Source organism: Helianthus annuus, chromosome 14, assembly GCF_002127325.2.
Source record: "Helianthus annuus cultivar XRQ/B chromosome 14, HanXRQr2.0-SUNRISE, whole genome shotgun sequence".
NCBI lineage: Eukaryota > Viridiplantae > Streptophyta > Magnoliopsida > Asterales > Asteraceae > Helianthus > Helianthus annuus.
Window position 1 is genome coordinate 73,296,071 of NC_035446.2, and position 15,719 is coordinate 73,311,789.

The following is a 15,719-nucleotide window of genomic DNA, read 5'->3' on the forward strand; positions in this document are numbered from 1 at the left end:
GTAATATACCCAAACAACTAACATTTTTACATCATGTTTCATCTTCTTGTTCTTGACACTTTAGTGATTTAAACATACTAAACATACTACACCCTTTGATCATAGCAATGAGATGAAACAAGATTAACAAGAGTGTAACAAGGGACTTACTACTAGCTTATAGCTAGGGATAAAATCTAGTGCAAAGTTGGTAAGAAAAGATGGTGAAAAGTCTTGAAACAAGCTCCTTTGAAACCCTTCAAGAGGAAACCTCTATAGATTCACTTTCAAAGCTTGGAATGCACTTGTTAATGGAAGAGATGGATGATGGAAGTGGTGGTGATGGGTTTCCGTCATAGGATGGAGCTGAAGAGAGGGAGAGATGTAAGGAATGAGGGTCTGATCTTGGTGAAAGATATGATATGATCCTTGTAAGATTGTCTCCATACTTGTAATTATTCCTTTCAAATTTTATGTTTACTTCACCAAGCAAGATCCAATATAAAATATGAATGAAATCTTTGTGAGATTTGACGGTGATATTTAGGGGGGTTTGGCCGTAGCTTTATGTATGGGAGAGAAGAAGAAAAATTGTGAATGATGGTTATAATCTTGGCCAAGATATTATAAGATATGTTCACATATCTTGGTGGATCCTACAAGTAACAAATCCAATAAACAACGGAAATAAAATCTAGCATGAGATTGTGAGGTATGGCAAAAATGATTTGTGGGTCCTCTTTGGGATTGGAATCGGTTAGGGGGGGGTGTCTATTTGCAAAGTTTGTAACTAAGTGGCAAGTATTAGTTAGATAACAAGTATATAAATTCCATATACTAGTTAGTAGGGAAAATAGTGGGTGTTATGGTATACGGGGATCATGACTAGTCAAGAATAATAAAATAACGTGTTTGACAAATATTTGGTGTCCGGGTAATGTCCGGTTGTTTGGTCGGATATTGTTCCGTTAAAGTGTTTAATTGTACCGTAAAGTGTCTTATTTATATATTTTTGCAACGAAATAAATTCCTAACATATAAGAAAATATTCAGGACCATTTAGTCAGGTTTTCTGCATACTACTAGTATGCTACTACGCACATGTAAGTATAACACAGTCATCAGAGAGCAGCTAAATAATTTAGCACAGTCATCAAGCACTTAAATTATTATTAAATAAATTGTACAGATACATGTAAATTTGAGGGTTGTCACATTCTCCCCCTGTTAAGAGAATTTCGTCCCGAAATTTAGCGCATGGTTACTGAGGAAGCTAGTTAAGTTGCGGTGTTTACTGGCTTTTCCTGGGGTGTCACATCATCCCCCCGTTGATTTGGAATTTCGTCCCGAAATTCTGCAGTAGCTTCAGCCTCAGTAGTGGTTGCGTTTTTCTTAAACAGCTGGGGATACTTGAGTTTCATTTGGTCTTCTCGTTCCCAGGTATACTCTGGGCCACGATGAGCATTCCAACGAACTCGGACCAGAGGTATTCTGGTGTGCTTGAGAATCTTAACGTCTTGACCCGTAATCTCTACTGGTTCCTCGACGAATCGCAGCTTGTCGTCGATTGTGAGCTCTTTGAGAGGAACTATGAGGGTCTCATCTGACAAACACTTCTTCAGATTCGACACATGGAATACGTTGTGAACTCCACTGAGTTCTTCAGGTAGGTTCAGCCTGTAAGCGACTTTGCCAATTCTCTCAATCATCCATCACAAGCTCGCGTAAGTCTCCATACAGCGGAACCCAGATGCGTCCGTTAACATAGTAGGCGCCGTTTTCCTTTTGTTCTAGCGGTTGCCTCGATCCTCGTAGGGACTCAGCCCTGATGTTCTCTGCTTTCAATGCTTCAACCTGAGCATCACGAATCTGAGTGGGAAGGTTAGATTGGATGGTAAGCTGTAACGCACGTACCCGCCTAGGTATAGTATCCTTTCGACTGAGGGCGTCGGCCACAACATTGGCTTTACCCGGATGATACTTGATTGCGCATTCATAATCATTCAAGAGTTCGACCCATCGACGTTGACGCATGTTTAACTCCTTTTGCTTGAAGATATGCTCGAGACTCCTGTGATCGGTGTAAATGGTGCACTTGGTACCGTACAGGTAATGTCTCCATATCTTAAGCGCGAAAACAACTGCTCCCAGCTCCAGATCATGAGTAGTGTAATTTCTTTCGTGAACCTTGAGTTGGCGTGATGCGTAGGCAATGACCTTGTCACGTTGCATCAACACGCAACCAAGTCCTTGGATGGAAGCGTCGCAATAAACCACAAAATCGTCTGTGCCTTCAGGCAATGAGAGGATAGGCGCGCTACAAAGTCTATCCTTCAAGTGCTGAAATGCGGACTCTTGTGCATCACCTCAATGATAGGTGACACCCTTCTGAGTCAGTGAAGTGAGAGGTTGCGCAATCTTGGAGAAATCTTTGATAAACCTTCTGTAATATCCTGCCAAACCCAAGAATTGGCGGATTTCTGTTGGTGTACGGGGTGCAGGCCAGTTCTTGATCGAGTCAACCTTGGATGGATCTACATGAATCCCATCCTTTTTTTTACTACATGGCCTAGAAAGTGGACTTCGCGAAGCCAAAAGTCACATTTCGAAAACTTGGTATACAACTGCTCTTTTCGAAGAAGTTCCAGAATAAGCCTCAGATGTTGCTCGTGTTTCTCCTGACTCTTAGAGTAGATCAAGATGTCGTCGATGAATACTATGATAAATTTATCCAGGTAAGGCTTGCACACTCGGTTCATGAGGTCCAGGAAGACTACAGGTGCATTGGTTAATCCAAAAGGCATAACTAGAAACTCATAATGGCCATAACGAGTTCTGAATGCTGTTTTGGGGACATCCTCCTCCCGGACTCTCAGTTGATGGTAGCCTGTCCTCAGGTCAATCTTGGAGTAGAAACTCGACCCTTGCAACTGGTCGAATAGGTCATCAATGCGTGGGAGAGGATAACGGTTCTTCATGGTCACCTTGTTAAGTTCGCGATAGTCAATACACATTCTAAAGGTACCGTCTTTCTTCTTCATGAATAACACTGGAGCTCCCCAAGGCGAAGAGCTAGGATGTATGAATCCCTTTTCCAAGAGTTCTTGTAGTTGCGTAAATAGTTATTCGGGTTCTGATGGAGCTAAACGATGTGGTGCTCGAGCTACTGGTGCTGCTCTAGGAGCTAGCTCAATTTGAAACTCGACTTGGTGATGAGGCGGAAGACCAGGTAATTCCTCAGGAAATACCTCTGGAAAGTCGCGTACAATAGGAATGTCTTCAATCTTCTTTTCTCCCACGGATGTATCAGAGACGAGGGTTAGAATAGCGGTGTGCCCCTTTCGCAAACACTTCTGGGCCTGAAGGAAAGAGATGATGCCTACAACAGCACCACTCTTGTCGCCACAAATCACGAGGGGTTCTTTATCAGAACGAGGGATACGAACGATTTTCTCCTTGCAAATAATCTCCGCTTGGTGTCGAGATAACCAATCCATCCCAATGACAAAGTCAAAACTACCCAGAACCATAGGAATGAGGTCGATAAAGAGGGTCTGACCAGCTAAGACGGGGTTACAACCCTTAACTACGTGTGTGCCCTTAAGACTTTCACCATTAGCTAGTTCTATAACATGTTTGATGTTTTAAGGGTAATGGGGTACGCTTAAGCACCTGACTAACTCTTAGGGACACATATCTGTACCCGAATTAACTAAAATAGAACTTACCCGCCACAACGTTGAGGTTGTTTCCTTCTTCCTCTTGTCCATTCAGAAGCTCATGCTTACCAGTCCTGCGGTTATCCTTATTGTCTCCGTTATTGTTCCCGTTGCCCTGGTTGCCGCTGTTGTCACGATTCTGTCTCATCTGCGGACAGTTCCTTTTGAAGTGACTCTCAGCACCGCACTGGTAACATCTCTCATTACCCTACTGGTGTTGCCGTTGGTTCCGGTTTGCAGGATATGGGCTCCTACAGTCTCTAGCCATATGTCCCAACTTCTTGCAACGATGACAACACGATTCCGCACATGACCCGCTGTAGTGCCATTGGCACTTGCGGCATCTCGGTTTATTCCCTAGGTATCCCCCCTGATTTTGGTAGTTCAGCCCGAGTTTCCTGTGCGGTTCCCGTCGTATAGAGCTAGGACCCTCACCTTGGTACTCACCCCAAATATACTTGTACTCATTAGAGCATTTGCATTGGAAGAGCTACGCTTGGGCAACTTGCCCTCTTCCACCGCCTGATCGGTGAGTTGGTGCGCCAAACGAACGACTTGCTGGATTGTGGGAAGGTTGGCCGCACTCACAGACCCTTGGATTTCCGGGACTAAGCCTCTGAGGTATAGCTTGATTCGCCTAGATATGGGTTGTGACATGTTAGGACATAAGGCAGCCAAGTCGTTGGGCCTCTTTGTGTACGCCTCAATCTCTGATCCTTCCATCTTCCAACCATAATACTCTATTTCAAGTTTCAGAATGTCGTCCAGGTGGCAGAATTCTTCTTTAATCAAATCCTTGAAGTCGCTCCAGAGGGTGGCATTCGCGTCTGCCAAACCGAGCATCTGAACTTGTGCGTTCCACCAAGAATACGCTTTCCCTTGCAACATGACAGTAGCGTACTCTACTCGTTTGCCAGCAGGACTTTCACTTTCTTCGAACGTATATTCAACTCTTCAGATCCAGTGTAGAAGGTCGATTGTCCCTCCAGCGCCATCGAAAGTGGGAGGTTTACACTCCAAGAACGCCCTAAAGGTGCCCATGCGGGATTGGGTGTGCATGGGTTGACTCCCTGATTGGGTTGCTAAGGCTTCAGCAATCCGTTCGTTAATCAAGGTCGTCAGCTGACCCTGGGTCATGTTGAGACGCCCACTCATGATCTTCACATCGAGGGGAACACAGGTAATAAAGGTATCGCAACGTGCGTAAGTGTGGGACGATAGTAGAGAGTAAGCACACATGGTTCAAATAGTAATTATCACATTATCTAATGCACAGTGAGAACTATCTAACCAACAATATAACATAAATCATACCACTTATGGTGTCGAGTCTTGCACGTGGAGCGAAGCGTCGTTGTGGATCGTTGAGCACTGTACAGGTTATAGTCTGGTTTTATTAAAAAGCTTTTCCCTTTTTAAAACCAAGTTCACTATAACCAATGGCTCTGATACCAATCTGTCACACCCCCAAAATCCACCATGCGGAGTACCACCGCTTGGAGGCGTGACGTGACCAGGATCGAGCCACCAATCATATTGAACAACGTATTTAAGTAAATAAAACCAACCACAATACAATTGGTGACCAAAAGCCAGTTAACCAAGTTTTAAATTAAACAGCGGAAGCATAATACGTGATACCAAAATATAAGTTCATAGTCCGTAAGTTTAAAATCCAAAACGTAGATTTAATAAGTTCATAAGGATTAAGTGTTTATTACGGAACATGACAGTCCGTATCCCACAACGACTCCTTCCTCGTGCAAGCTCCAAGCATTTAACGACCTGTAAGGCATGTAACAACGAGTCAACAACAAAGTTGAGTGAGTTCACGTGTAGTTGTTTAGTTTTAAGTTGTTTCTGAAAACGTGGTTTGTCTTTCGTTGGCGTAATTGTCGTGGGGGTTACCCCGTAGTAGAAAGTAAGATTAACCAGTTCATTCTTTATTACCCAAACCATTTCCATGTTTAGTGGGGGCTTCCCCATGTGAACTACTAGACCGTATGGTATCGACTACTACGCAAGTAAGTTGTGCCCTACATCAGTGTCTATCATCACTGATGGTTTGCCATAGTCCATTAGTACACGCCCGTCCGACTGGCACGGTGTGAGGTTTGTTAAACCTAATAGCGCTATTAACTAATGACCCGCTCGCCATTGGCCTCGGCGATTAAGTCGATATAAAATGAGAGACTTATGATAGAGTTTTGTCTAGTAAGTTTAAGGTTGTTGTCCTACACAAGGAGGACGAACGTACGTGGTTCTCCCAAAGAGAATACGCAGGATTAATACTGGCATCCTACCCGAGGAGGATGGCCGTACATATCCTACCTAAGTAGGGTATGTAGATTCCGTTTTAATTCTTTAACCCATTCCCAAACCACCGGGAATCCCATGCCTTAGAAAGTGTGTGAACTCACCTCGGTTTGCTCGGTTAGATTCTCAATATAGCTAACAGTCAAGGTCGGTCAATCACGTCCTAGTATGATTTACCGGTTAGTCATTTAGTGGCTTTCAAATAGAACACAAAGTTCCTACACGTAACTATCACATAACATGCATCACTTTAACGGTTTATGCCCGTATATATACTTCCCATCCATTCCCTACTCATAAGCAAACATACGATAGTGCACGTAACACATATAACATGTTGGATCATTCACAGATAGCATACTCGACATTTAGACACGCAAGTCACAACTTATATCAATTCAGCATTAATATTCAAAACCGGCTGTTTTCGGACATTTAAATAAAATAGTTAAATTATTCCAAAAATTCCTAGGTTTTTACAGAACGTCGTAAACATTCCATATTTTATTGTGTAAAAATATCGGGGTCCGGTTCATTACCAATATTTTATAAAAATTCATTTTCCGGACTGAACTCAGATTTATATATTTCTGACCACAGTCAACGGAACAATTTATTAAAAATTCATCGAGTGACCGATTTACGAAATTCCAGTGGGGTAATTACAAATACATCAGTTGTCATCCACTGTATGAATTTCATGAGCTGATTTATCATATTTTTCCAGTTATTACCAAAAACATAACACCTATTTTCAGCAGCAAAAATGCAGCTTGAGCTGCTGTTACAAAATGACCTTTAAAAATAGTAAACGAAGTCCAAAAATTATGATTCCAGTGCCATTAGAACCGTATTTCATAATACATAATTTTAGAGTTCAGAAAACACATTTTTCGCTTTATTAAGGTTCGGTTACAGCCAACTGAAGTTGGCTGTAATCATCAAACAACAAACTGTTTTCAGCTTTTAACATTGTAAAGTGTGTTCGGTTGATTTCGTTAATATGTTTAGTGATCACAACAACATCAAACACCAATATTAACAAGTAAGTCAGCAAGTAATTAGTAATATATCCAAACAACTAACATTTTTTCATCATGTTTCATCTTCTTGTTCTTGACACTTTAGTGATTTAAACATACTAAACATACTACACCCTTTGATCATAGCAATGAGATGAAACAAGATTAACAAGAGTGTAACAAGGGACTTACTACTAGCTTATAGCTAGGGATAAAATCTAGTGCAAAGTTGGTAAGAAAAGATGGTGAAAAGTCTTGAAACAAGCTCCTTTGAAACCCTTCAAGAGGCAACCTCTATAGATTCACTTTCAAAGCTTGGAATGCACTTGTTAATGGAAGAGATGGATGATGGAAGTGGTGGTGATGGGTTTCCGTCATAGGATGGAGCTGAAGAGAGGGAGAGATGTAAGGAATGAGGGTCTGATCTTGGTGAAAGATATGATATGATCCTTGTAAGATTGTCTCCATACTTGTAATTATTCCTTTCAAATTTTATGTTTACTTCACCAAGCAAGATCCAATATAAAATATGAATGAAATCTTTGTGAGATTTGACGGTGATATTTAGGGGGGTTTGGCCGTAGCTTTATGTATGGGAGAGAAGAAGAAAAATTGTGAATGATGGTTATAATCTTGGCCAAGATATTATAAGATATGTTCACATATCTTGGTGGATCCTACAAGTAACAAATCCAATAAACAACGGAAATAAAATCTAGCATGAGATTGTGAGGTATGGCAAAAATGATTTGTGGGTCCTCTTTGGGATTGGAATCGGTTAGGGGGGGGGTGTCTATTTGCAAAGTTTGTAACTAAGTGGCAAGTATTAGTTAGATAACAAGTATATAAATTCCATATACTAGTTAGTAGGGAAAATAGTGGGTGTTATGGTATACGGGGATCATGACTAGTCAAGAATAATAAAATAACGTGTTTGACAAATATTTGGTGTCCGGGTAATGTCCGGTTGTTTGGTCGGATATTGTTCCGTTAAAGTGTTTAATTGTACCGTAAAGTGTCTTATTTATATATTTTTGCAACGAAATAAATTCCTAACATATAAGAAAATATTCAGGACCATTTAGTCAGGTTTTCTGCATACTACTAGTATGCTACTACGCACATGTAAGTATAACACAGTCATCAGAGAGCAGCTAAATAATTTAGCACAGTCATCAAGCACTTAAATTATTATTAAATAAATTGTACAGATACATGTAAATTTGAGGGTTGTCACATTCTCCCCCTGTTAAGAGAATTTCGTCCCGAAATTTAGCGCGTGGTTACTGAGGAAGCTAGTTAAGTTGCGGTGTTTACTGGCTTTTCCTGGGGTGTCACAGTGCAGGACATATAATGGAGCATATCCAGACATATCCATGTCCTTCTCATAGAAAGTATGACTCCTTTCCTTTAAACTCAACCGGCTTGTGAGTGTTTTTTGCCACGATCTACATATAAATTGTTTTTCTTGCTCTAATGGTTCTTTATATTTTCTTTCTGAGAATATTACATAATCTGCTTGTGAGTGTTTGCGCATTGAGGTCGCTCCTACTTCCTAGCTAATTTTAGCCAGTTTTTTAATTAGTAAATTCCTAATATTTTGCAGTATGTGTAGGCATACTATCTATTAGCTTTGATATATTATAGATTAAGTACATATATCAGTTAGGCATAGCAAGTAAATATGAAATATATATTGTAGTTTGAATATAGTGATCAGATTTAAGATTAGAACAAGGATTACTTATATTAATCATACTCTTTAATCAATTCTATGTCAAAATAGACTTTCATTACCAACTGATTATATCATCAAAGTTCCAAATCTCAGTTTAAATTCCTCACATCCACGATGGTTTTGAAGATTGATGAAGAAGTATTAGTTTTCAAGTTTTACTATTTAATACTTTATGAACCTTTTGTTTTCAAGTATGAACATATTGGTATTTCGGATGATTTTCGAAAAATAGTGGCTGTGGTTTTCTAAAAACAAAGAAGAGAAACAATTAAACTGAATACACAGAGGTTGAGCTTCCAAGACTCTTTTTTAGAGAACACGGAGTATCGTGCTACCAGGTACCATATTTCCTTTTTTAACTTCTCATTGTTTAGTTGGTTTAAATGTTTAACAATCCAATAGTGTGCGTTCTCTTAGTTACGAAAAGAATAATGCTGAGCAAGAAAATGTTAAAGAAGTATTCATTAATCCAACAGTGTGCGTGCTCTTTGTTGCGAAAACAGTGGTGGCTATGGAACGGAGTTATTTATAATAACGATCAGGTCTCTATGAGCAAGGTTATGAAGGATATCAAAGCGTTGGTTAACTTGTGGATTAAACACCGATCGAAGGAATCGAGCATCACTTGGGCGGAGTGAAGGAATCGAGCATCACTTGGACCGATCCTTTTCATTTCAAGTTGGTGTTTTACCTTTTTTAATTTCTATAGGATTATTCATGTAGTAGTGATTTTAATTTATTTTACGTATTTCAGTCATTGTCTGCTATGATAACAATCAAACCAGATAGTTTTGTTGAAGAATTATGGTCAGTTCGTCACACCATTTTAAAAAAAAGAATTAAAGTTGATACATTTTAAAGATTTCTGGAAATATTTTCCTTAATTGGATGTAGCATGTACGTGATTTTCTATGAATGACATCATGGACTTTTAAATCAATTTTCTAATAATTTGTTTCATTATGAAATAACAGGATTTGATGCAAAATAATTTCAATTTCTTGCTTTGTTTGCAGGATTATTACCTTCATGAATGTAATTCAATGTGAACGACAATTCAAAGCAATAATTCTCGCCAAACATGTGAGTCTTCAAATGCTTATGGTTCATTTGCTAATCGGTTCATCATAGATCTGTTCAACCTTTAATGCGATCAGGTCCTTTCTTACATCCCAGTTAGTTTTCAATTTGAATTTTAAGCCCTAACCCCCAATGAACATCGCTGCCTACTAGGTTAATTTTTTGGGTTTTTCTATTTGGTTGAGATTGGACTGTGTGCTAAAAATTATAAAGGAACTTTTAAATACCCCCCAACCTCATAGTCATTAGTTGATCCATAAATACCCTCAGCCTCATAGATATTTGCTTTACATTGGTTAGTTTTCAATTTGATTTTTAATTACCCTCAGCCTTATACTCAAGATGGAGAACTGAAGTTGGATTGCAATTAAAAACAGGTTAATAATGTTGTTACGCGCCCAACTTTTCACCGAAAGTCAACATGATAAGAAGATGTTCATGGGTTTAGAATTTGTGATTCTTTGTGTTCTAATAAGCCAATGTTCTATTCATCTTCACTGGATTATTAGTAGTGTTAGGCTAGGATGTGTTTAACTAATAAAGGTTATAACTATTTTTTCACATATATTATTCAGGGATATTTCCTTACAATGCTGAGATTATTGTTGGAGTGCTAAGTTGATTACATCAAAGTTTTTCGGAATACACAATTGCAAGGTAACTTTGTTCTGGTGAACAAACTGAATGCTTTATGCCTTATTTCTATTGTACATTGAATTTAGGGTTTTATATCTTCTCTTTTTATGGCGTTTTATAGAGATGAAAGGCTGGAACACAAAAGTACAATATGCAACAATATTTTTCTTAGTAAATAAGTTTTTTTTTTCTGTACATGATTTACTGTTATATTGCTTTTTTGCATTTATGACAAACTTTGGTATAATTTATGTTTTAGGGAACCAATTTATTCGACCATAGAGGAGCTAAGCAAAGTTATATATTCCTTATTTAAGGTTTTGTGCCATCTGACACGTCCGTTACTACTTTCGTGTCAAAAACAATAGCACTACCTCTGCCAAAAACTTTTGCCAAGACAACAAAAAGGAAAATACAACAAGTTGCCGGTACGTATAAAACTACAAACTTGGTATGTTTACACTTGAATTGGCACGTAAGATTATCGTATTTTGTTATTTGACTTTCGCATTAAGCAAAACATATTCATCCTATATATTTTGTGTTTGGGTAAAAAGATAAATATGATGGTAACTGGTATATTGACTAAAAGTTTGTTTGTTACTCTGTTTTCAAATACATTATAAGTTAAGACATGCCAGTTCTGTAAGTCACACACGTTTTGATTAAAAGTTGGTGATTTTGATATGGGTCAATTCTAATAGTAGCAGCATACTTTTATGTTTAGCCACTCTTTGCAAATTCTAATATTTAGATTACAAGTCTAAAGCACGTTTAAGGTTCCTTATTCATTATGCTCTCTTACTGGCATAATCTATAAGTCCTAAGAGAATACTAACCTAAAAGGGATTTAATTTTTCCCACCCAAAATGCTCTTTTTATTGTAGTTGGAAATTGAATTATTAAGTTTTAGATTCTCTTTAAATACATCTAGCCAACCCCTCTAGCGTAATAAGGCAACTACAATAATGTTAGGGGTTGTTTATTGCACTTTCAAGTTAGGTTCTATTATTTAGGTGTTAAGTCCTTTAACTACCAGAATTAGTCAAACACTCAGGAGGGCATGCATGTGTTGATTTCTTATTCTATAACATTATTCTGTTTCGTTGGACTGTCCGTAACCAACCAACGGCTATGCCATGTGGCATGGGCAGCCAACGTTACCGGTGTGAAGGTGGGGAAGGTTAGGGGGATGACAGGTGTGTAGAAGAAGTTTGTTGGCCCCTACCAATTGACAACCAATCAAATTTTTTGTTATTTTTTATTTATTTACTAATTATTATTTTAATCGGGTAGTTGGTAATGACTATGTGGCAGACACTTTAGCTGGTGATGTTAATCAATGGCCAATTTGAACTATCCTGGTCTTATGCCAGTTTTTTTTTCCTGGTCCAGTTCTTTGCAAGGTAATCAAAGATATCGCATATGACAATAGTATCTCAACTATTAAATTGTAAGCATTACTCTAACATGTATTTAGTACATTATATCTTGCACTAAAAAAGGATGGTGGTAATCAGTAACGAAAATAGTTTATACTTTTTATTATCTTAATTCTATAATATTTTATTATTATATTTACCTTTGAGTGTAGTGTTTTCTTATTGCTGGTTATTATGTTTTGTTAGCAATTTTGTCTTAGCAATGATACATAGAGTAAATTTGTTTACCCGAACATACAATAAAAATATTCATGTGAATTTGCTTAGATTGTTACCTTCATGTTGGAATTGTTTTACTACTAGGAGCTTGCAAGATGAGTGGGTTGGGTGCATTATGGAACAGGTCAATTTAGTACGTTTCAAAACGGGTCATTTTAGTACACATCTTTTGCGGCTCTTCATATCAAAGCCTCCGTATCCTTCGTATGCATATATATTTGGTTTTTAATGCTTAATTAATATATAGCATATATAGTGTTTGTTTTTCATGTGAAGGGTTTGTTGGAAATGCAAAGGTACATCAAAGTGTCGAAGAAGAAAGCGAAGGTGGTGCATGCTGTTATTTCTGGCCATGATGTGGTTATGTGGAAGAGATGAAATGAATGGGTTTTTAGCGGAAAACAATCATTCTTGCAGAAAATAGTCGAAAAGGTCAAAGTTATTGGATTCCTATGGATCAAAAATTGAGCAATAATGAAACGCTTGGTTGGGAGGAATGGAAAGCGCTCTAAGTGTAATGATATAGATAGTTTGATGGAATGTAATATATATAATGTAACCAGTTAGGTATTTGGGTTTAGCTTTCGGCTTTCCCTATATTAATAAAGACTTAGTTGGTCGTTTGAAAAAAAAAGATATTGGCTAATATTTATGTCATAAAATTAAGTGTTTTGAACTAATTTTGTTTGATCAACATACTTTTGAATTCATTATGTCACTTTATTTTGAATACATGTAAGATCAATTTGTTTTTATTATTTTCTTTATACATTAATAATTAATCTAAATAACTTTCTCTAGCCCGGGAAGCAATCCCGGGTGATAACTGCTTTAACTGGGATATTTAAACTTTCTTTAATGGATATCAAAAACTTACATATCACTGTTGTTTGTCGTTTCACACATCCTTACTCTGTTTTTTATAATTCAATCATTAATGTTAATGTGGTTTTTTACCGGATTATCGTTATCTTAATGTTATTTTTGTATAATATGTGGAATGTTAGCATAAGTAGACTTTGGGATATTAACCATTACATTGTTGATTTTTCTCAAATTGCAAAGGATCTCGGTTTAATAACTGGTGATTTTTTGGTTTTTGAGCTGATTGACAATCAGGTTTTTAGAATTTTACTGTTCTGTCCTAACGGTCTGCTGTCACTAACTCCGACCGTGCTTTACCAGTTGTCCAAATGGTTAAGATTGAGGACCATGGTAATGATGATGTGTCCTTTGTAGAAGAAGCTGTTTTGGAAGATAATGTGGTAAATGGTCCTCCTGATGTCCTGGTTGCAGAAGCGGAGCCTCCATTAGAACAAGAGATTTTAGATGTTCCACCAGTTGTTGATCAAGCCAATGATTACGAACTGACATGGTGTCTCACTTTTCGTTTTGTAAGTCTCTCAGTTTCTACATGTGTTAACTTAATATTATGGAATTTTTTTAAAGTTTGAATTCTTATTAACCATTTAATTATGTACTTTTATGCAATTGTAAAGCAGCGTTTCCCGAAGCCCTTTGCCATGAACGTTGATTTATCCGTCCTTGATGAAATGACAGTTGAAACTGAAGACGGATTTTCAATGACTTTGGAGATACGGGACGAAACTGCACATGGCAGGATTCAGTATGCATTAAGAGGATGGCAGAACTTTATGCGGCAAGCTGGTTTGGCGGATGGTGGTCAGTTTGATCTTCGTTACAATAGAAATCTGAATAGGTTGCTCATCTCTAACCACAACTTTTAACGAATGTTTGTGTTGTGGTTAATACATGTGGTAAACAATTATCTCCCGGTAGTAATGATGTTCAACGTTTTTTTGTCATTGTACAATGTTTCGACATTATTATGATCCTTCTATGTATTTTGTTATGTACAATTTTCGAACAGTTTGTTTATATGGTATCATATTTCAATGATAATGTTTACTTTTTCAGCAAGCTATAATGCTTTAGAATAGTTTATCAACTTCTGCTTCATATTTAGTTATTTGAAGTTATAGTATAAAATATTCTAACATGCTGGTATATCGGTTATTCTTATTTCTTAAATGCAACAGATTATTGTCACACCCCCAAATTCCACCTGCGGATAACACCCGCTTCGGGGGCGTGACTGACCAGGATCCAGCCACCAATTATACTGAGCATTTAATTAATAGTAGAAATATTTAATATCCGGAGTAATTAGCAACATTAGAGTTTAGATTCGGAAATTAGTTTAACAAAACAGCGGAAGCATAAACCAAAATTGTTTTAAAGACAGTTCATTGTTCAAAACAGTTATCCCGACACACGGGTTTGACGAACACTACACATCCCCAAGCAGCAGCTCCTGAATCATTGGTTACCTGCAAAGCATGCAGTAAGGGGTCAACAATAATGCTGAGTGAGTTCACTAGTTGTCCAGTTTTAATTACCAAAAACTTGTTTCACCGGTTAATTTATCCGTTTATACATGCCCTGGGGAGCTACCCCAAAAGTTGGCGACTAAACTGTTTTTCCAATACCGAACACTAGGTAACCGTTGCGTATCCGCAGGATGCCCCGATGTCAATGTTCTATCATCATTGACAGATTTCTGAGTACATTAGTTCACGACCGTCCCAAACCAGGGCACGGTGTGAGGCTGGTAAACACCTAAATAGCGCTATCAACTAATAACCCGTTCGCCTAACCCGGCGACTAATCGGTATTTGTAGTAGGGACTTGAGTGATAGAGTTTCGTTTAGTGCCGTTAGTTGCAATCCGTATAAACAGTAATTAACCAAAAGGTTTCCCAATACCCGGGAAGGAAAAGTAAGTTTTGTTCCCCATAACTAGGGAAGGTATGTAAATGGTATCCCCTTTTACCAGGGGATAGGGTTGTTTCAGTCTCGTGTCCCAAACCACCGGGACGCATGCTTTTAAGTTGTGAACTCACCTTGGGTTGCTCGGTAGATTTATGTTACTTGTCAAACACGCTGGTCACCACGTCCTAACATGGTTACCAGTATAGGTCAGGTTTGGTGCACAAGCAATCGCGTAAAAACTATACACATAACTGGCACGTAATATGCAAAACAATACAAACAGTCATGGGGTTATTGGGCCGGCCCTAACATTCACACATTCAAACAGAACACAGTGACACATAGTCCATTTAACAGATAGCCCATGATACACACAATGGCCCAATAACCAAAGTGAGCAGCCCACTCGCAACCAGATGGTCTCGAGTCGTAACCAGGAGATCTCGGCTTGTCACGTTATGGTTGCGAGTCGCAACCGTGTGGTCTCGAGTCATCATGCTGTGGTTGCGAGTCGCAACCGTCGTAGTCTCGAGTCGCAATCATGAGGTTTCGAGTTGTCATGCTATGATTGCGAGTCGCAACTACGTGGTCTCGAGTTGTCTTGCCTTGGTTGCGAGTCGAAACGGTGCGGTTGCGAGTCGGAATGCTGTCTTTTTCATGTACACGTGATGATGCAGATCTATCAGTCCAATAAGTACTATGCAATCAGACCCAGATTAGGAAACAGCCAATAAGGTTCCACTAACACTTTTCCTAAACTGACCAACCATGAAAAT